Source organism: Drosophila arizonae, chromosome 4 (genome assembly GCF_054131065.1).
Source record: "Drosophila arizonae isolate 15081-1271.41 chromosome 4, UAZ_ARI_1.0, whole genome shotgun sequence".
NCBI lineage: Eukaryota > Metazoa > Arthropoda > Insecta > Diptera > Drosophilidae > Drosophila > Drosophila arizonae.
The window spans coordinates 21,804,777-21,828,419 of record NC_142924.1 but is presented as its reverse complement, the minus strand read 5'-3'; the positions used below and the strand labels follow the sequence as shown (position 1 = coordinate 21,828,419).

The window sequence follows — 23,643 nt, the reverse complement described above, 5'->3', positions numbered from 1 at the left end:
AGTTCGCTCTCGATTCCCGCAGTGCCCGCAGTGCCCGCACCCACGAGCCAAGTTGACAATAATGAATACTTAATAAAGTGGCATTAAAGGTAGTTGCCCGGATCCCGTTCCAGCACTCTGCACTCTGTGCAAAAGGCGGCTAAAAGACCGAATTCCATAGAAGGCTCAAGGCAAAGTTTACCTTTGTTCTGGAGCTCAGTTCCACATTGCTTATTTGCTAGTTGTGGCTGGCTGGCTGAAATTTTATTTCAATTATCAACGGTGGAGCCGTTCGGGTCGCCTTAATGTGGGTTGTGGGCCGCCCTTAAAGGCTCCGCATTGGGGATTTCCTAATGAATATTTATTTTAATGCTAAACATTTTACACTTCAGCACTGTGGCGCCCCGGCAAATGATAAACAATATTTGAAATTTCACTTCAGCAACCTTATGGCCAAAGCTTGAATTATAATTATCGTAAACAATAAATAAACAATAAACCAAATCGACAAAACAAGATTTGTGTCTCTGTGTTAATGTGTGTGTGTGTGTGTGTTATGGAAAATCTAGTTGTAAGAAGCGCACAGCAAGGCAGAAGAAGAAGAACTAAAATCAATACATTCGTAATTTGATTACTTATTGAGGCCTGAGCCAAGTTTGAGCTGCGTGTGAGCTTGATGAGGCTCATTGGCTAAACTAATACCAATTAGTAATTACCCTACACAGATGAGATGAACTTTTTCTACACACACGATTCGTAAAGTGCGTCGTATTCCACCTCGTATTTGCTCGGGTCGCTTGCGTTCAGGTTTGATCAACGAAAAGAAGGCGCCTCAACATCAGTGCTTTTCTTACTCTTCTCTCGCTCTCTTCCTGTGACCCTGCGCTCTCTCTCATATAAGATTCCATGTATGCGTTCACAAGCAGCAATTCACGAAAATTTATATTTGTTCATCCAGAAGTCCCGTTACTTCCTTGCTTAGTAGAAGAGCAGCATGAAAGCTGTTGCCTCTCTCAAAAAGTTCATTATAATAAAAGCTTCGTCAAATTGACTTTAATACAAAAAGAAAATTCAACCGGAAACTTCGGCTCTTTTTCCGTATACATATATTGTTTTTGATTAATTTTTGATTAGCACAGGAATTTGCTCATTATTTTCAGCATTTCGATGAGTTTTAATTGAATGCCAGCAAAACTGTTCTGTCATTGGGCGGGCCTAAAAATGAAACCCAAAGGTTAGGCAAGGGCTGGAGGCAACTCAATCGAAGCGCGAATTAATAGAAATTCAAAGCACAAAAACAAATTTGATCCGAATATTTTGGCATGTGGCATATTAAACTGTGAAACTCAACTCACCTGTGTGCACCTGAACGGAGCTGAAAATCAAATTAAAAATCCAGGAATGCAATCAAAACAGACACAGAAAGAATCAAGAAAATATTTTCATTAAAGAATCTTGCCTTGTTCGTAACGAAGCAAGGAAATTGTATTTGGTTGTTATTTGGCAGACGACAAATATGTTTAATTATGAACGAAAAGACAGCTCAAATTCAGAATTTTTAATAAAAGTATATTTATTACAAAAGCCACAAATGTGAAAAGAGAAATTTGAATTGTATTTATGTTGAAAAGGAAAGCAACTTTAGATAGGTTTTTATATTTGTTTATTTATTTAATATTTTTGTTCAGTACTTATTTTATATATTTCATTGTTTAATAGAGCTATTGTCATAGAATAATAAAATAGGGCTAATAAATTTTCTGACACACTAATAAATATAAAGAATTTACCAAATGATTTAACAGCATTTTATATAGCATTCTCTATTTTATTTCATTAAATTAAGCTTACAACGCAGCGAGTGATAAAGTTGTATCGCCTCTTCTTTTTTATATGTATGCAGCCACAACTTTACTCTCTCGCACTGTCTCTGTGATCTTCAACAACACGATTCAGTATTGAGTCTTATAACAGTGATCTGTTAGATCGAACAACAGCTGTGGCTTCTCTCTCGCTCTTACACCTCTCTCTTTGCAGTAACAGAAAAATGAATGCATGTTGTCTGTTCTCATTGGCTCGTTCTTTTCTTTCCTCCGCTAAGTGTGCTTAACAGTTTCTCAAACTTATGTTATGATAACATTTAATGTTAATCAAACAAATCTCTGGTATATATAAAATAGCTTTTGGTTTTGTGAATAGCAATTTATTTTAACAATATTTTCACATATTTACAAAGAAAAAATATTAAAATAAAAAAAAAAAAAAATATTCCAACTTACTGCCAACTACTTCATATAATAATAGCCCTACCTTCCAACTAACTCATCACATTTTATTGAAATGGTATATTTGTTTTTCTTTGTCTACATCGGTTTGTCTGCTTTGTAAGTACAAGCTGGTAATAAAACCGTTAAATTATGGGCTGTAATTATAATTTTAATAAGCTTCGCTGCGGAATGTCAATGCTGCGTATAAGTAATATTAGTTTATTAAGAGTCAGGGTGGAGAAACAATGAGGAGACTAAGAGGAGCGCCCATGGCCATGGCCATGACCTCGAGCAAGCTGCAACAAGTGGCTAATGCTAATTGCAGCCAGCGGGTGCTGTCCGACCCCAGTGTGGGCGCGTCCGTTGGAAATATTTTTATTCACTCATTCGTCTGCTGCTCATTTGCCTTTGGCCTTGGCAATGGTGATTAACACGCCATGACATGGTCATCAAGTCGACGCCGGGCGCAAAATTATGCGGCCAGATATATGGGCCAGCTGATGGCGGGATGTGGTCAGAGGTGTTGGGAGTTGCCAGCAAAATGCATTTGGCTCTAAGGCGCTTTGTTAGCCAAATTGGCAGCCATATCTATATGTACTGACATATTCAATGAATGAGGTGCCCTGAATTTGTAAAATTGATGTAATCCAATTTATTGCTTATGTAAACTCGAATCAATATGCATAAATATGTTAAAGTATTTTATTTCTTCTCTCCCTCCCTTTTTTCAGATTTTCGAAACACATTTCTAGGCAGAGAAACGCGAGGACAGCGAATTGCCTGGGAATGTGGCATAAACTAAAATGCCGGAGCATGGGCGCCTTGGCGAGTGGGTGTGGCTGTAGCCCTATTGTGCGGCGCGAAAAGTGCTGATAAATGCCAAATAAAGTGACAACGATGCGAAAATTGCTGCGCTGGAACAGAGAACGCAGGACAGAGAGCAGAGCACGGGGAACAAGGAGCAGAGCCCCCAAGCAATTGGCTCAAGCAGCTTCTCAAATCGTTGATATCAAGTCTCTAAGTGCGCCGAGTGCGGCAGTCTGCGTGTCATCTAGGCAGGCCCCAAAGGCGTTAACAACCAATTCTAAATATACTCCATTGCACATACATATACATAGATATATGTATATGTATATATATAGCTCCTCGGTTACCTCGCTGTTTACAGTTGTTCCCTGCCTTGCAGGGAGCCCAGAGAATACATTAAAATGCTGGCATCCCTTTCGGTTGGCCGCTATGCGTCACTTCCATTTCAATTTCAAATTTGTGCATAACTGTCGCACGATTTTCCTCTTTTATTTTGATTTCCACTTTTCCACATTCTGTTGTTGGTGAAATGAAAATTCACCAATTGCGCGGAAATCTGTCAACGCAGACGTTTGGCTTTCTGCGTAAAAAACAAAAACCACAACAAAAGGTAAATAGCTGAACCCCTAAGAAAATAAGTTACCCAACTTAGGATTCCCCACAAAAAAGGAGAAGAAGGCAAACAACGGCTGGCCAAACAGAGTAAGCCTAAGCCTGACATTGATGGGATTTGCGCAGGCCACAGCCACAGCCCGAGGAGGCAAATGTCGTTCGACTGGACGGAGAATAGGCGAAATGGAACGAGACAGCATTCTTCTGGATGTTTCAAAGACAATTAATTGAAATTTAACTTAGTGCTGGCAGAGAGATTAAAGAGTCTCGGCTATCTCAGATCGAGTCAATATTCCATCTCAGTTCCCAAATCTTTCCTCAAGGAGACGGTCGCACTCACAAGCAGTCGCCATGCAAAGCAAGTGAAAACTCTTAGATATAGTCAACAACAACTAGTCGTTATTTCGATGTGTATTTCAATATTATATTATAGCAACGTAAGCCCCTCCCCTTACCCTCTCCCACACACTCTGAGAAACTAATTAACCCAGATGTCTAAGCTAACTTAGTTCTAGGAGTAAAGCTGTTCGACACGCTTGCAAGGTATAATATAATTTAGCATACTAGTAAATTGCACATTTCGAGCTGCAAAACAAGTCTCGAATGCTGCAATTGACGTGGAGGTGGAGGGGAAGTGGAGTGGAGTGGAGTGGAGTCGAGGCGAATAACCAAAAGTATTCAAAGTCCTGTTGACCATGAGCCCCAGTTTTTTTGAAAGTTGATGTCAGGCCATGTTGCCGACGATGACAGACAATTATACTCTCAAATTGTTTTTCTGCAACTCAAGCCACATCTGCTGCATGTCCTGCAAATGAAGCTTTCAAAAAAAAAAAAAAAAAATGTCAGCGATTTTTGTGTACTTTTGGTTTGCCAAATGTGAAGAGCTGCACGGCGTATACGTAATGTGTGTTAGTTGTTAAGTGGAGTAGAGCATAAGCAAGACGAATGCCATGTTGACATGTGAAATGTTGCACTGTGGTTCATCTGAATGTGACTACGACTACGACTATGACTATGACTATGAATAGATAATTTATATATGAATACTCACGAAATTATTTGTCAGCTAAGCGGGGGTTTCAATGGAAATCCCAAGTGAATTTTTATCGAAAAGTAAATGAAGCCAAATATATAAATATTTTAATTGTAATAGACTTAGGCCAAGTATTGAAATGGAAAACTATTTCAATGAGAACTTATTTCATAAGGTTTGTGTTAACTGTAAAACTCAGTTAAGGAACATTTTAAAATACTTAACACTAGGCTAAGTTGAAGACAAACTAAGCTATAGAACAAACATATGTCTAGTGTGTATGTGTATATGTGTAGAAAACTATGTGAAAGACTCATAAGTAAAAGTCTCAGACAAAATAAGTAAATATTCAAGTAATTGCAAATTTGATAATTTTAAATGAATTTGTAAGTTGATCGTAATTTAGGCGGATTTCTAAAACGAACTAAGACGCGATAAGCATCAAATACTATATGAATGTTTGTTGTATGTTAAACATTGACAAGGTAAATAAAGTATACAAAATCTAAGCTAAATATTAAATAAAATATATATAAATTAAAAAATCGAAAATCAATTTCTATTGCCAAGAGCAACTCGTATTAATTAATTGTGCATAACAATATGCAAATTAAAATGTTTTAAATTGAACTAAACCACAAGCATAAAGTCGAATAACGAATGAAATTAGATTTCAATTGGCAAATATACAAATATGAATATATATATACAACTATATATATGAATGTATATACAAGTAAATGTGTTTGTATTAATTTACTAATTGGAATTGTTAAGCGAAGAGTAAAAAACAAAAACCAAAAGAAGCCGTCACAGAAGAGTATTACAATTGATTTAGTTATCAATGGAAACCAATTAAATACATGTTTTAATTTTAATTTCAATTTCAACGGCGAATACAGAATGCGTTTTAAATTTGAATTAAATGAAATATTTAATAAATAATGAATGTTGAATAAAAAATGCATAAATATGTGGTTTTTCTGATGTTTGATTTTTCGCTACTGTTGACTCAGCCAATCATTTAAAAAATTCAGGCATTTTATTTGCTTGTCAAACTGCGCAACGAATACGCATTTAATGGCGCATACCAAACTTAAATCGATTCATATCAGTAATGAACACGTTTCTAGGAAAATATAAGTAAATACTGATAGTCAGAGACTGTTTACTTTGCGGTTTATATCATTTTATACACTGAGAAATGCACCATGAAGAACAGCTGAGTGAGGTGAGATGAAGGCCAAGCCATATTAAATAACTTAAGCGGTTAAATGGGCAGACTTATTCGGCTAGTTAAGCGTTAGTGACTTGTAGCTAAGGGAACAAACACTTCCATATAAAATATACCAAGGCTGACGCTTACAAATTCAGCATGAGTCGTGGTATGAAAGCACAAACTCAGAAGAATAAACTAAACACCATCAAAGTGAGAAAGTATTCATTTATTAACACTGTTAGAGAGTTGGATTTGATTTCGATATAATTTAATCACTTAAATTTTTTGTCCTATATACCTAACATAAGAATTTTGACAATTTTCAGTGAATGCAATTACCATTTATTTTCATTCTAATGAAAATTATATATATAATTCATATTAAAATTTTATAATTTACATTTTCATTATATATATTTCATTATTTCTGTTTCAAAGACAATCAAATGAAATTTAGCTTAGATCAAACAAAGATATTGAAGGGACATTTAAGAGTCTCAAGAGAGAGAGAGAGAGAGACTCTGGAAACAATTTATTCATTTAAATTGTATTCCCAATTGTATTTGTTGCTTACTTTGTTACAGTAAAAGCATTTCCAAAAGAAATAAAATTCAGATAAAATAAATTGCATATTTTCTTTTACACCTACAAAATGAATTGAATTGAAATAAATTTTAAGGCTTGTCTGACTGCGGTTAGTATGTGAAAAGCATTTTTTAAAGAGTGAATAAATAAATAAATATATGTATGTATATATTTATATTATATATATAGTAATTATAAAGCAGCGATTCACCATCTCTTCATGATTTGTATTTCGGACATTCCTCGAAGGGATAGAACTTTTCAAAAATGTCAAGTGCCTATTTAGTGGATGGGGACTTACTGCGTATTACGCCCCTAAATACATTAGATCACACAGTTTTTGTTTGCCTTCAGTCAACCAGACAGCCCACGGGGAGTTGTTGTAATAAAAGCAATCGGCATAAAGTTTCCCATATTCCCAGTGGTGGGGCGCGTACTTCATATCACGAACTCTGGCTTAGCTTAAACTCAAATAGCTTTTAGTCAATGAAATGATTACAGCAGGAATACTTTCCACATGCTTGATTTCATAACAACTTTTGAAAGAATATTTGATTCCAATCTAATATCGTTTAAGGAACTGCGGCATATATATATGACAGAAGAAATGTCTGTCTGTATTCAAAGCATATTTACAGTTGGCAAACGATTAGCAGGCTGTGTCAATTAGGCAATTGTCTTGCAACTTTCGCACTCTGTTGAACATTTCCGCACTCCATTCAAGTCATTTGTGGATGCCACATGTGTCGATTGTTGCGTGCTAAATGTGCTCGATGTAGTCATTGTCTACTGTGTATTTTTGTGTGTTGTTGTTGTTGTTGTGTTTGTGGGTTTGCAGAGCAAACAAACAAGTGGCAGAACACATAGGAGAAGCGATTTGTCACTTGATAATTTACGGCCAAATACACTGGGCCGACTGCATCTGCAGGGGCGAATGGAGCAGTCCCCAAAGAGCGAAGCAACAAGTAATTCGGCTCATGTTGAGGTGGGCCGAGTTATTTTTTGTTTTACTTTCAATTAAAGTGCTGGCATTCCAGGAACTTTTGACAACGCTCGACACGGGGCGTATGCGTAATGCTCCAAATGGCCAAAGTTTGAGGGCGGAAAGTAAGAAAGTTTCGCAAATGACATGAGAGACGGGAAAGTCAGAAAGAAAGCGAAAGGCGAAACTTTGTCAACTTGTATGAAATAATTATGAAATTAATTCAAGTCACATAACTCAACAGCTTGACTCTTTAAGCAAGTTTCAACCTAAGCACGCTTAAGCGCCCCTGCGTCCCTCAGAGATGCGGGAATTAATGTGCTGACATCGCAAAGGATATTTATCTGAGAGTGTGTAGGAATAATATTGGCTAGCCCTTTCAAATTATTTGATTTATGTTTGTTATTGTTTGGGTTGTCCGTAAATAAATATAAATTGTATCCGATCTGCGGCAACTTCAACTCGAGCAGAGTCTTTGAGAGAGTCTTTCTCATTTTTTTGCCAACCACAAAAGTCTCGCATGTGGTATCCTCTCTACATTTTGGTTTTCTTCTTCTTCTTTTTTCTTTTTTTGGTATTCATGACATGCTAATGACAATTTTTTATGGCCGCAAAGTTAGGGCAACCACATGCGCACCACACAAACACACATGCAGACACACACTCTTGAGACTTATGTGGATGTGTGTGTGGTGGCCACTGAGTAAAAAATGCAACTTTAATGTGTGAAATGAATTTATAATGAGCGTAATGAGCGGAGTAAACGCTTGACCAATTGAAGCCCAATCAAATTGTCATGGCTAAAGGGTATTTAGCAGTCGATAAGGTTTATTTGACTTTATTTTAATGGCCATTTAAATGCAGATTTAAGCACTGCCTGGACAATGTGCATGTCATTCGACTAATGACTGTAAAAATGTGTCTGTGTGGGTCTCTGTGTGTGTGAGTTGCTTTCGTTGAAGGCATATGTGAAAAGATATTGTGGCTCGCTTGATTACAACAGAATCGTTTCAAGTTGGCTTTGCATTGTTTTTTTATGACTAAGGGTATGTAGAGTTCTGAGAAAAATAATTAACAATAATTAAAAAAAAAAAATAGTCGCTTTATCATTTTTGAAAATTTACATAGTCGATTTTTCTATATACAAGCCTGCTCATGGATATATATCTCTTGTATAAATAATTACAAACTGGTTGCTTTATAATTTCATGGAACTTATGCAATCAAAAATATTATAAAAATCAATCATATTTCTATATATATTCAGCTCAATTTACATTTTACTACATTTCCAAATGATGACTAAAAGTTGTCAAACGCCAATATATAGTATTTTGCTTGATTTATTCAAGATGTCAGAAGAGCAAACAATAAATATATAAAATACTTGAAATTCGCTTGGAATAAGCGAGTGGCGTCTGGCATTTGGCATTTTGCATTTCGTATTTTGTATTTCGCATTTGGCAGTTGGCTGTTGACTGTTGGCTGTTGGCTGTTGGCGTCTCGGCCCTCACTTGAATGGAGAGTGGCCAACGAGCGTGGTGGGCCATTTGACCGAATTGATTGCAGTGAAATGTCAGCCTTATTGTATTTGTTATTGGATATTGAATTGACGGACAAAGGCTTGACAAATTCCGAGCACTCGCTGGGGAGACTTGTCTGAGTTGAGCGCAAACAGCAACAAAAAATATAAAGAAAATAATAAAAAAAAAAAAAAGGGCTGTAGGTAGAGGTCAATCAATAATTGATGCAATTTACCAAATTGACAGGGTCTGCGCTGCCAACGTTAAAGTCACAAAATAAATTTCTCGAAAATTACAAAAGGCATTCAAAAATGGAATACTTTACAAAATATTAGCCTCTGCTGCATCTCGACTTGAGCGACAATGAGTCTCACATTCATTATACATTTATTCCATTTATTTGTTAGGCACCTCATGCGCCCCTTAAATGTTGCCGCTGTAATTTGTGATAATTCGGATTAACATGTAGTCAATACGCATGACAGTGGCTTGCCACAATGCAACCGCTGCACAGTCAGTAATTTGGACAATTACGCAATCAGGCCTAAAATCGTGGCACAAGCCGCAGAGTGGTTGCTGCTAAGTGGATTTCGTATAAATTATGTGGACGCACTGCATGCGCTTTAATTCAATTGCCCTCGTTCGTTTGGGCAACTTGAAGTCCATCCCTGGCGAGACAACAGTGAGCTTCAACGAGTCCGTTTCGCAGAAGCAAATCAGATTTGCAATTTCAAATTCACGTAGGCACAGACAAAGTGCTAAGAATATTTTGGTTACTGGCCGCAAGGTCATGCGGTTGGCCTTGTACGCTCTTGGCCGCAATCAGACGGCTGATTGTCTTCTGTGCCATGTAGCCAAGTAACGCGCAGCAATGCCTGCAGTCAGACTTATGTGGATGCCGCCATGGCAACGGCAGAGCTATGAAAATTTAAGGCGAAATTAATAAACAGTTTTTGGACCGGGCCAAGTCCTTTGGGTGCGCCAACTTTGGTTTCTAATTGAATGCCCCAAAAGAGAAAATGTGCCTCACCTCTCTCTCTCTCTCTCTCTCTCTCTCTCTCTTTCTCTCCCTCTCTCTATGTTCAGGTAGGCGACTAGCTGTCTGCCGGTAGCTGCTGCAACATAATCATTACGAATGTGCGACCGTAACTCATGTGGGGCCCGTGCCGAGGCGCAGCTGCCAGTCGTCCAACTGAGTACATTACAATTTTTCTTTAGACCGGAAACCATAACAGCATCATACGTTAGACAACCCAAATGCAGACATCAGAAACAGACGCACAGTGAGAGAGAGAAAGAGAGAGAGAGAGGGAGGGAGAGAGGGAGTGTGTGTGTGTGTGGTGGGTCTCTGGTTTGGTTACCTTAGTTCCGCCCGTTAGGTTTGGGGTTACCAAAAGGTTTGTTAGCCAGCTCCAAAAAATTGCCAACTCAGTAGTTGATTGTGCCAAAGCGTTCCGAGCCATAACCACACACTGGTCCAAACAAATGGCCATTATGTGTGTGCGACTCTGTGGCTGGGCTCTCTGCTTCCAGCTGAAGCTTTAAAATATGTGTCTCCATTTGCTTTTCCCTGGTTTCTTGCAATTCCTGTGGCACGCCCACTGGCATCGTTTTCAGCGGGATATCACTGCGGGCCACAGGATTTAATGCCGAGCTAAAGTTACAGTCGAAGCAAATACCGAAAGGACTTTAAAGATAATGCAAATAGGTAAGAAGAAATTCTAGGATTTTCCTTAATTTATTTGTAAACTCAATAAGCTCATTATTTAAACTAAGTAAAGGAAATGAACGTGTGCTCTAGTTGGTCTATACGTATAGGCGGATGCCATATCAAATACCCTACACTTACTACTCATCTCATTTAAATATTCTGCCTTCGCCTCTATTTGACATTCGAGTGCTGTTAACGTTATGTTAAATATTAGTAAAAATTGTGTGTGGGGCAATCGTTAAAATAAATTTACCAAAGTTCTGATTTAGTTTACCTTTAGTGTACCAAAAATTTCAACCTCCTCGGTTTCCTTTAAGAGTTAATGCCAAATTTTCTCGCAAATTTCTCATTTCACAAAACGTTACATAAACCAAAGGCAGCCGTGCCTAGGGGAATATGTTGCTGAATATTTGTATATATAATTGTCAGATGTGCAAACAAGCACCTGGCAGTCAGCTGGAGCTTACTGCACAATACCCGTTCAAGACCTCCAAGTCATTATTATATTCATTATAAAATCAGAATTTCGCAACCGAGTCGACTGCATAAATTATAAACCAAAGCTGCGATCAGCCTTTAGCACACAAGCTGTGAAAGCTGTTGAGCTTTTGTGAATGGGGAAGGTTAACATGGTTAGCTCAGTTGACATAGTTTGATTTCTATAAAAACCTATATACCCTTTTCTCATTTTCCTTTTGAATTCTCAGTTTGATGGTGTGAAATTATTTTCATCAAATAAGAAATTTTGCACATGTAAACAGCGAGTCAACAGCTGAACTTTGTTGAACTGTTTCGCAAGTGCGAAAAGCGCGTAAAACCACTTAACCAAAATGACTTACAGCAGCAGCAACAACAGTAGTAAGGAGAAGAGGAGGGGGAAACCTTGTTGAAGTTGCGTTGAACAAAAGTTTTGGTGCGAAAAATGTCACTCAAAAACAGGAGAGGAGGAATAAGAAAGGAAGCAAAGTTGTGGCAAGTTAGGCGATATATAGTCGATGGATTAAACCTAAGTAAAAGCAAAGAGGGAAAAAGAAGTAGAAAACAAGAACGTGAAAATGGAAAACTTTTCAATTGACTGTAGTCAATGGAATTTCGTTCGATTAGATGCACATCTATGGCTGGGGATGGAGCTGGCTGTCATGCTGCAATTACAACTTTGACAACAAGTATTAGCTAAAGACTTTAACTAATTAAGATTCTGCATTCATGTCTTTTAAAGTGAAAAGTTACGTTGACTGCCGGGCACTTAGCTAAGTGAATTACGGACAAACTGTGGGCATGTGGTGACTAAACAATAATTAATACTAATTCGGATAACTAGTTGAAACTACCAGTAACTTGCAGATATTGAAATAATCGATAAAGTTTTCTATTTTATTATAAATTGCCTTGGGCCTGACAACTAATGCGCTACAGGCCATAATAGAACAAGTAAGAAGGCTCCAGTCGAGACTGCTCGACTAGGAGATACCCTGAACCCTCCAAACTGATATTCTAATCATTCTGGACTTCTTTTATGCACACATACATACACATGCACGTATAAGCACGCGCTTTGCAAACTGCGCAGCTAGCAGCGGCTGCGCTTGGGCTGCACTGCAGTGTGGGCAATATAACGAGAATTTATTTGTTGAATAATTTCTTTTGTAGACATACGATCTTAATGAAACTTTTAGAGCGTAATCATATGGCTTAAATGTGTGTACATTTCAAAGCACAAGTCTCTAGTACTTGAAATGCGTTTTTTACAAATTGGGGGCGAAGGGGGCGTGGTATCCAAAATCTGTAAATTACAAAATCTTTGTATCCATTAACTTTATATACAACGCAAATTTGAAGTCTCCAGGTCTAAAAGTGTTCAAAATAAGCTGAAAAAACATTGTCGATTTTTCGATTATTCTCGATAAAAAAGTTATCGGATGAGTTATCGAAAAAATAAAGCAAACTTGTACTGCCTATGGTATACACGAGTATGCTTGCCAAATTTCAGCTCTCTAGCTCTTATATCTTCTGAGATCCTTTTGCTCATACGGACGGACGGACGGACGGACAGACGGACAGGGCTATATCGACTCAGCTCGTCGTCCTGATCAAGAATATATATACTTTATGGGGTCTGCGATGATTCCTTCTGCCTGTTACATACTTTTCACAAAACCATTATACCCTGATTTCCCATTTTCAATGGGTTCAGGGTATAACAAGTAAGAAAGCTCCAGTCGAGACTGCTCGACTAGGAGATACCCTGAACCCTCCAAGCTGATATTCTAATCATTCTGCACTTCTTTTATGCACACATACATACACATGCATCCACACGCACGCATAAGCCTGCGCTCTGGGCTGCGCTGCAGTGTTGGCAATATTATGAGAATTTATTTGTTAAATAATTTTTTTTGTAGACATACGATCTTAATGAAACTTGTAGAGCGTAATCATATGGTGAATATGTGTGTATATTCCAAAGCCCAAGTCTCTAGTATTTGAAATACGCTTTTTACAAAAGTGATGGTGAGGGGGTGAATTTAAGGGTGGGGGGTAAATTTTAACAAAAACCGAAATTGTATAAATTGCATATAAGCATACATTAAAAATTTGGAGACTCTAGCAATAAAGGTGTAGAAGATATAATTTTATAACTGGTTTTCGATAAGGGTTTTTATCGATAAAAAAAGATCGGGATGAGTTATCGAATTTTAATGATAAACTTGATATGCGCGCTGTAATTACGGACATTTTAAAAAAAATTTGAAGTCTCTAGCTCTTATATCTTCTGAAATCGACGCGTTCATACATACGGACGGACGGACGGACGGACGGACGGACGGACGGACGGACGGACGGACGGACGGACGGACGGACAGACAGACGGACAGGGCCAAATCGACTCAGCTCGTCGCCCTGATCAAGAATATATATACTTTGTTGGGTCTGCCACGCCTCCTTCTGCCTGTTACATACTTTTAACAAAACCATTATACCCTGATTTCCCATTTTCAATGGGTTCAGGGTATAAAAAAAGTGCTTAACTTAGACATCCTACGTACAGTTCTCGTTTATTTAAAGCTCCTAATGTGAAACCACGAGGCCAACATTGGCACAATAACCGAACGCAAAGGAAAACATTTGAATAATGATGCTGATCATATATAATTGCATGATTTCAGCTTTAAATTAAAAGTATGCAACAAATTCTCTTCTTCTTTTCAAATCGGATAATGAAATTTGTAATTGAGAATCGAAGAAGTTTTAAGAGCGAAATTAGTTTTCTTCTCTGTCTATATATTGGATTGGTATTAGTGACATCTAAAGTATACAGTTGTCGTTACAAATTTATTGAATTTGTTATTATTGTTATTATTATTGAAATATTATATTTTTTGTTTATTTAATTTAATTTTTTTTTTTTTTTTTTAGATATAAAATGTCTATAAATATATAAAACTGTCTTAATTTATATAGAGTCTTTAATTAAAAGCAAACGCTCATCGAACAAAGGCCATTCCGCCGTCCTTAGACTGCTGATTGAATGGAATATGCAATGGAATTTAATTAATTATATATGCATAAGTATTTATTCTACACATCATTTCAATAATAACATCAACAATAATAACAGTTATTTGGTTAATAAATAAATATAATTTGAAAGATATTATTTCGCATATATTTGAAATGTAATTCTTAAACTTACACCCTACATATTGCCTCTAACGCCGAATCCAACACCATCTGGACTCATTCTCCTCAAAATTGCAAATGAAATCCAAACGAGAAAATGCAATTTAAATGCATTTAAGTCCTTAATATATTTAACATATTTGTAGCTGTTGTTCTTTTTGGAGATGCTGCTGCATACGTGCTCGACTCGGGCACATTAGCAAATTAAATAGCGAGTCCGCAGCGCCAATTCGGCGAAGAAAGAAAAGCGATGCCACTGTGGAAATCATCATCAGACAGCAGTGAGCCCTTGTCCAGCTGCTGTCCAGCGTCCGTGTTTACGTTGACTGCGACTAATGACTTTTAGCTGGAGGCTGGCACGTCTGTCCGGCTGCCGTTTAGCCGAGCTGCTCTGTCAACCAAGCACAATGCCGCACAAAGCGCTGAAGCACTTAAGTGCAATGCAGACCATCTCTCTCTCTCCCTCTCTCGCTCACTGCCTCTCACTGCCTCTCACTGTCTGGCCAGGGTACAGAGGCGACGAGCGGAACGAGCACGTTGCACATAGAACGCAAAATTGTAGAATTATCAACTAAGTGTGCCCCGGTGGGGTAAGCATGCCTGCAATGATACCCTGGACTAAAAACAAAAATATTACAGTAAATAAATATTAAAATATTCTAGCTAAAGGAGAGCCAAGGAATCTTCTCTTGATGAATTTGCAAATGAAACACAGTATATAGTTTATGCTAACAACGGAATGCATATAGCCGTTGCGAAGAGCGCATTGCGTACAGGGTATTCAAGTGGCAGCTATCCACTAAATGGAGGATTGGACTTGGCTTCTCATATTTGCGCGTTTGCATGCAAATGCCAAAAGCTCTGCACGTTTGTTGGCATTTGCCGAGGCTTACACAAACACAAATGGTTCACAATATACATATATGTGAGTATGTATGTGTGTGTGTGTGTGTGTGCACAGATGGCGTGTACACACATATAAATAATTGCATCTCTTTCAGCATAAAACACTTCCGGTTCATTTAACCGCTGGCAACCTGAATGTGCATCTGGATGTGGATCTCATGTGGCGCCATTTGAATCCTTGCCTTCATGCGAAATTGATTTCAATGAGCCAGCGCCTGGAGCATTTGCATACGCAGCTCAGCAGGCAGCGCCATCTACAGGTCGCAACTGTAACTGCAATATGCAAAGGCATCGCAACAGCAGGTTGCAAGTGGCAACAGATGCGTTAAGTTTTGGCTTGTCAAATCGTTAGGGTTGAATGTGAAATTGCTGGAAACAGCAAATGCAACAGCCTCAAAACGACTTCTGCTGGCAGTACTGACAATGATATACCCTACAAATATACACATCATATAATCAGATTGCTTTACAGCAGTTGAACGATGTAGGAAAATGCAAAATATGTTTGAATGCATATTGAGTCCAAAGGGCAAACCTTGAAAAGTTAGAATGACTTCAAATTAGAAATTGACGAATAAAAATAAATAAAAATGTTCTACAATTTTTGTTTTCCCTTAGCTTAGTCTGTTAAGATAAGTTCACAATACTTTTCAAATCTAATTTCCTACATCGTATATGTAAATACATACATAAATACATAATACCATTCATATTTCAGATTTCTTCACGAAGTTAGTGAGGAAGGAAGAACTAGATTTTACATAAATATGGGAATGCAACATTTGCAGATATACAAATAGTCTGGACTACAGCTAGTTAAACTAAATAGAAAAACTTTATAACTCTATAATTTAACAAGATAAATAATGTGAATACATAGTTGCTCTGGAGCAGGTGTGTGTGAAGTCGATGTCCAGCTGCGTGATTTCTCTATTTACTCTTTCATTTCTTAGTTCATTGGCAATACCATATGGAAATTTGGGCGATTCCCTCAATACTACAGTTGATTTTTATGTGTATCTGTAAAGAGACATTGCTCTATAACTGCAAAAACAACAACAACAACATTAACAACGACAGCAGAGCACACAGACACACACACCCACACACACATAGAGCAAGTACAACAAGCGTAACAGGCGGTGAAACCAGAAAAATGGCAAAGCAACCAAATCAAATGAAACCCTTCATCATTTTGGGGCACCGACCGAGGGCCAAAAAAAGGAACTGAGCGCCCCAAAAAAAAAAAAAAAAAAAAAGAATACTACCATATACCTATGAACATATACTCTATCTAAAACCAGAAGCACACCAAAATACATATAAGCAGATTTCTAGTTGAATAAAGATTTGGCTGGCGTGGCATAAAAAACTAAAGTTGAAACTGAATTGAAATTTAGACTTATATTATGGATTGCTTGGCCTACACAGATTTGAACACAATCGTATGAGTTATATCATGGAAGAGACATCTATCACATTTCGTGACATAATTTGAATGCCCTCGAGAAGAGTATAGGCAGAAGCGAGCCACAGATTTGGCATATGTACGAGAAACGTGCGTAAAAGTTTTTGCCTTCTGCTCTACGACAACTGTTTTTTTTTTTTTTTTTTTTTTTTTTTTTTATTTGATTTGTTCCTTTTTGAAGCCCGCTTGTCAACAATGATAGCGACAATGAAGCGCCTGTCAAGGGCTATTGGGGTGCGGGGAGAGTGGGACTTGAGCAAATCCCTCTCCAATTCCAGCCTGGCTGATTGCGGACTTTCGCCTGTCGTCTGTGGCCAAATGACATGCCGAATGCCCAAATGTTTCGGCATGCTTGTGCATGCCTCGCTGCTAGTTTGTAAGTTGGTTATTCTGGTTTTCTCTCTGGTTTGGCTATTTGTTTTTAGCCGAAAGACACCAGCAGCACTTTCACAACTTCCCATGATCTCTCCTTCCAGCTAGCAAATCAGGTAAATCAAATGCGATTACTGATTTGACAGCTGTCAAACTGACAAATGCTTGATTCGTTCTGCTGTACCGATATGCTATATCTAATACAGAGAAGAGAATATTCACATAACCGAGCGATTTATTAATATATATATTTTTATACCCTGAACCCATTTTCAATGGGAAATCAGGGTATAATGGTTTTGTTGAAATGTATGTAACAGGCAGAAGGAGGCGTGGCAGACCCCACAAAGTATATATATTCTTATCAGGGCGACGAGCTGAGTTGATTTGCCCCTGTCCGTCTGTCTGTCCGTCTGTCCGTCTGTCCGTCTGTCCGTCCGTCCGTCTGTCCGTCTGTCCGTATGTATGAACGCTCGATTTCAGAAGATATAAGAGCTAGAGACTTCAAATTTTTTTTAAAATGTCCGTAATTACAGCGCGCATATCAAGTTTATCATTAAAAATCGATAACTCATCCCGATCTTTTTTTATCGATAAAAAATCTTATCGAAAACCAGTTATAAAATTATATCTTCTACACCTTTATTGCTAGAGTCTCCAAATTTTTAATGTATGCTCATATGCAATTTATACAATTTCGATTTTTGTCAAAATTAACCCCTCACCTCTAAATTCACCCCCTCACCCTCACTTTTTTAAAAAGCGTATTTCAAATACTAGAGACTTGTGCTTTGGCAGTTACATGCATATCCATGTTATAATCATAGTTTAAAAGTTTCATGAAGATCGTACGTCCACAAAAAAAGTTATTAAGCAATTAAGTTCTCATAGTAAGCGCACACTGCAGCCCATGCGTGTTTATGCGTGGGTGCTTGTGTGTGTATGTGTTTGTGTATGTGTGTGTATGTGTTTGTGTATGTGTGTGTGTGTGTATGTGTGTGTGTATGTGTGTGTGTATGTGTGTGTGTATGTGTGTGTGTGTATGCGTGTTTCTTGTGTAAGCTGAAAGACGCGAAAAATTACTGAAATATCTATTGCTCCAAGGGTTCAGGGGATCTCGTAGTCGAGCAGTCTCGACTAGAGCTTTCTTACTTGTTATATTTAATGCAATGTGGCAAAGCACAATCCAAATCTCTAGAAACGCTTTAAAATTGGGATAACGCATACGCCGGGTAAACATATTAATTGTACGACTTCCCGCTGCTCTAGCTGCGAGCATAAATTGTGCGGAAATATGAAAGGAGACAATAAATCAGAATATTTCTTTACAATTGGTGTCTACACATACCAAAAGCAGCCAGAGCAAAGCAGCCGGCAACGGGCTCCACCCTCTCGTAACATCGCAGCCTCGCAGCCTAGCAGCATGTGCGATTCGGTTGCAAAATTCATGAGGGCCAGCTTGTCTGGGTTTCTCTGTCGCCTCCATGTGGCAAAGGCAAATATTTATATTTGTGTGAAATGTGTTGGCATTGTTGCCAGTCGCCAGTCGCCGATTCTCGACATTTTCCTTTCCCTGCCGTATCGCTTAGTGCCCTCGCCTGCCTGTGGTTTGCCCAACAATAAAAAACATTCAGCCCTGAAAATGCATCAATTCAATGCTCAATATACCCCCAATGCTCAATATACCCCAGTGCTTTCATTAAACAGTGTAAAACAAAAAGTTGATTAAAAATTAAAATTTTACAAAATAAAATATTAAAAATGATTCATAACCTACCGTGGTATTACTCTACTATGGAGTTACATATTAAAGCAAAGGTAGAATTAGCATCAGCTAGAGTAAATAAGCTGCATTCTAACTTCATAAATAGATGTTTAGGTTCCATTTACCGACACAATATTAATATTATTTTACATGCCCAGTAGAAATACGTTTTAAATTTAAGTTGTAGTTTTTAAGTCAAGTTAAGATAATTATTATGCGGTTTCTAACAAATCAATTACCATTGTAAAAAATATTATGATTAAGTAGAAAAGAATAATGTGTCCTATACTCTTAAATTTAAAAATACTCTTATATGTAAAACACAACACTTTTGTATACCGTAAATTAATTAAAAATAAAGTGTCCCATATAAATAAATAAATAAATATTCGCTTCGAGAATACGTAATAAAACCAGAGCTCGCCAATGAGAGTTGATCGTTTTTTCGTATATGCTCTGCTTCGTATCAAAACTGAAAAGCTTGTGCAGACACGATCTCGCTCTGAGCGACACTCTTTATTTTCTTTAGAATCTGTTTCGGTCAGACGCATTGCATTGACTCATTCGTGTGACGCTCTCAAATGAGTGTCACGTAAAGACTAATACGGTTTTCGCTCACACAAAGACTTTTAGCAAAAGACAGTTTGACTAAAAAACTCAACAGAAATGATGTTTGCCTTCGTGTGCATGTAAATACATGCATACATACAAAAAGAACGCAACAATCGCGCGTGATTACCCATACAAATGTTTTCTTATAAAACACATTGGATATATTTGAATACAGTTATTATTTTACTCCTTTAAAAACCATAAGCGTTTAGGGAGGACGACGAATATACTCAATTTACATATCCCTCTGGTGGTTCAGTTAGTCGCCTGCAAGCTGGCAAAAGGCAGTACGGGCAGCATTCTGGTGGGTATTCATAAGGGTATTCATCGGCAGAAACTGACCGCAGAAACTGACCGGTGCGCTCAGCGATTGCCATCAAAAATGGGAGCAGTAGAATCCACTTCATAACGGGGCTGTAGTCTTCGATAAACTGTTTTGTTGGACTTTGGCCTTACACCCTTTAAATAAGCAGATGGAAGGCGTATCTAACTATAATCTTTAATTGGCATATACGTTAAGTGGCTTTCTGTAACGTATTTGATTAGCTGTCTTAGATTGAAAATGTCAACGTTTATACAATTTTATATTGATTATGTAAATATTTATCCCTTTATCCCTAAAATGCATGCATTGAAAATTCAATGTCACCAGAGTCGAGGCGTATCACTCACATAAAATAGTGTCAATGTATTACTGAAATGTGACGGGAGAAGCAACCAGTTGCTATCATTATTATTTATATTTCCCATCAGACCGGCATAGCCAGCAATAATTGTCAAAGCTCAAAGAGCTATTCAAATGAGTGCAAAACTGTTAAAATATCAATGGAATCCATTTAACTCTTCGAGAATATCTACTTAGTGATAGACAGTGGATAAATTTTTAGATGAAATTTATATTTTATATTTTAGCCCTTAAAAAATTCACAAGCATTTCAGAAGGAGGACGAACACACTCAATCTTGAATTTTACCTGGTGGTCCTCCGCAAGTTATCAAGTGGCAGTGTGGGCAGCAGGCTAGTGGGCACTGTCAGAAAAATATCGTGTGATTGTTATTGGAGTATTTGTAATACGCCTCGGAGGCCACATGCCAGGGAGCGACGAGTAAATATTACTAATGGTGGGTTCAAGGTTTCTCGAGAAGAACACGAAAATAGATATGCCAAATTATGAATATTCAGCGAGCTATTCGTAGGTAAAGACTCGGAGAATCGGGAATGAGCGAGCCGTGCATCGCCTGACAGCAATGCAGTCGAAGGACACACACACAACTCAAAGTAATATAAGTGCATAGCTGTTAATGTGAATGGACATTCCCGTAGACTTTTAAGCTGTCAACGGAACATTAGCCATTCCAGTGGCTTCGGTGGATTCCATGCCGCCTGCCCCCTGTTGCTTTAGACTTTTCAATGCAATAAGAAAGATTTTCGGCTGCCACGTGGTAGCTAAGTAAATACACTGCAAATGCTGAACTCACTGTAAAGTTCTTCCAGCAGATGTTAGATGGTTTTAGGTTCTGCATATTCGAAACACGGAATCACCCTTCTCAAGTCTGTGGCAAGCTGGGCCCAGGAATCCGTCTTGCCATCGACGAATAAAAAAGTGTTGCCTACTTTTATGAGCATAATTACTTTTGCTTTGCAAAGTTAGGCAAAGTCGAAGGGCTCGAGAGAGGCTTGAGCGGCTTCAGCGGCTTCAGCGGCTGGATGTGAACCTATTTCATGCTGAAATTTAAAACCAATTTGTTTGAGTTTTCTTTTTGCTAAGGCTGCCTTTTTGTGCTAATTAAGCCATGCAACCAAAGAGCGAGCACTTTTTCTTTTCTATCGTTTTTCCTGTTTCCTGTTTCCGAGCCGTCCCGAATAACCTTTTGGCGCTGGGAAAGCATTGACAATGCCAAAGTTTTCATCGACCCAACTCAACAGCCGAACAATTACCCAACAGTGTGCAGTGTGCTGCCAGACTTTGAAGTTTCCTGCTGTTTGCTCAGTTCAATTTGAGGCTGGCTTAGATGTAAATAAATCAGCCGCGCTGTGCCACCAGCTACAAGGCCGTACCCCGTACGGGCCATCTTATTAATTGCTCTCACAGCTTTATTAACGTCCCTGGAGTGGATTGCACTCCCTGCTTCAGCTGAAAGCAACCCAATTAAACTCAACAATAGTCGTAATACAACTGCAACAGACAAACAAATGCCCAGACCAGAACTCGACTGTGTCACATATTCACCTTTAGGTGAATATTTCTTTCTTTTAAATCGTGTTCAGTACACATACTCTAATCAGAACACACTTATTAATCAGAGATTTTGTATTTTTTATGAGTGAGTTCGTGTAGAGATGCACCTGATCATTTCTGTGGGCGACTAGCACTTGGTGCAGTGCGATATTGATATCTTGATCAATGTCTGCAATGTCTGTGCAGAAAACTGTTCAACTATCAATACAATCCATTTAACTCTCCGAGAATATGTACGAAACAAAACACATTTGATCAATTCTCAACTGATCGCGGCAAGCACAATTTATATTTGACTCTAAAACAAATCATCCTCTAGGCGCGCAGTCAGGAAGCAAGCAACCGTAAGCACAGCATGCCGGTTTCCCAAAAAGGTCGTCCACGTTGTCGGAAGGCAAACTGATTGCCGTAGCGATTGCCATCGAAAATGGGAGGAGTAGAATCCACTTCATAACGGGACTGTAGTCTTCAGTGAACTGCTTTGTTGGACCTTGGTCTGACTCCCATTAAATAGCCAGATGGAAGGCGTATCTAACTATAATCTTTAATTGGCATATTGCGTTAAGTAACGCTACATATTTTATTTGTTAAAGTCACGTTCTGCAACGTATTTGATTAGCTGTCTTAGTTTGAAAATGTCAAGGTTTATCCAATTTTAATTACATAAGTAAATATTTACTCCATGAAATGCATAAATTAAAAGTTCAATGTCACCAAAGACGAGGCGTATGCAGAAGCAATCAAATCAGTTATATAATGTTTTGTATATTCGCTTCGAGAATATCTACGTAATAAAAGACAATGGATGTAATTGAATACAATTTTTTTTTACTCTTTTAAAAAATCATAAGCGTTTATGGAGGAGGACGAATGTACTCAATAATCAGTATTCACTGTAGGATCGGGTGGATAGGGTGATTCGCAATCTTCCAAGTGGCAGTATGGGCAGCATTCTGGTGGGAAAGCTGACATTGGGGGGTATGCACTGGCAAGAAATTCCCGTGGGCAGCAGTTCCGAAATTTATCATCATCGTCGGCTTTAATGGTGTACTGAGTGATTGCCATCAAAAATGTGAGCAGTAGAATCCACTTCATAACGGGGCTGTAGTCTTCAATAAACTGTTTTGTTGGACTTTGGCCTTACACCCTTTAAATAAGCAGATGGAAGGCGTATCTAACTATAATCTTTAATTGGCATATACGTTAAGTAGCTTTCTGTAACGTATTTGATTATCTGTCTTAGATTGAAAATGTCAACGTTTATCCAATTTTAATTCTTTGTTTTACATAAGTAAATATTTGTTCCATGAGAATGAATAAATAGAGAATTCAGTGCCACCAGAGACGAGGCGTATCACTTTAATAAAATATTGTTAATGTATTAATAAACCAATGTTTACTGAAATATGGCTGGAGTAACAACCATATCATCATTAGAAACTGAAAATTTCGCGTTAGCCCCTCTGAAATATATAGTCGAATATTTGCTCTTATGGACCGGCATCGACTGCAACAATTGCAAAATCACAAATAGCTTGCTTTAAGTTAACTATAGCTTTGTCAATATCCATAATAAATAACTAACATGAGTGGATATTCCAGAAAATGTTAAACTATCAATGGAATTCATTCAACTCTTCTAGGATATCTGCGTAATAAAAGACATTGGATAAATTTTGTAATTTATCGCGGGCTGAAAATTGTATATTTGACTCCTTAAAAGAAAGCATCCTCAATCAACCGTGATCGCAGCAAGTCGATCTCCGAAGAAGGTCGTTCACGTTGTCGGAAGGCAAACTCATTGCCGTCGCGATTGCCATAAAAAATGGGAGCAGTAGAATCCACTTCATAACGGGACTGTAGTCTTCAGTAAACTGCTTTG

General features: G+C 38.0%; 1 protein-coding gene and 3 long non-coding RNA genes across 5 annotated transcripts in view; 3 read left to right on the top strand and 1 right to left on the bottom strand.

The window, feature by feature from the left end:
• Positions 1 to 5,521, top strand: part of sNPF-R (short neuropeptide F receptor) — a 40,525-nt gene extending 35,004 nt beyond the window's left edge. For both annotated transcript variants that reach the window (XR_016269645.1, XM_018008582.2), the window contains one exon: positions 2,978 to 5,521. The gene's annotated coding sequence lies outside the window, so the exon portion shown is untranslated. The remainder of the gene's footprint in view (positions 1 to 2,977) is intronic.
• Positions 404 to 4,836, bottom strand: LOC149269407 (uncharacterized). Its single transcript, XR_016269647.1, has 3 exons — positions 4,717 to 4,836; positions 1,335 to 1,354; positions 404 to 1,194 (listed from the first exon to the last, which is right to left on the bottom strand). It is a non-coding gene; the product is annotated as an uncharacterized LOC149269407 (long non-coding RNA).
• Positions 5,522 to 13,426: 7,905 nt separating the features above from the next.
• LOC149269406 (uncharacterized) lies at positions 13,427 to 16,567 on the top strand. Its single transcript, XR_016269734.1, has 2 exons — positions 13,427 to 16,199; positions 16,259 to 16,567. It is a non-coding gene; the product is annotated as an uncharacterized LOC149269406 (long non-coding RNA).
• A 3,410-nt stretch (positions 16,568 to 19,977) lies between these two features.
• Positions 19,978 to 23,367, top strand: LOC149269405 (uncharacterized). Its single transcript, XR_016269733.1, has 2 exons — positions 19,978 to 20,643; positions 20,719 to 23,367. It is a non-coding gene; the product is annotated as an uncharacterized LOC149269405 (long non-coding RNA).
• Positions 23,368 to 23,643: the final 276 nt, after the last annotated feature.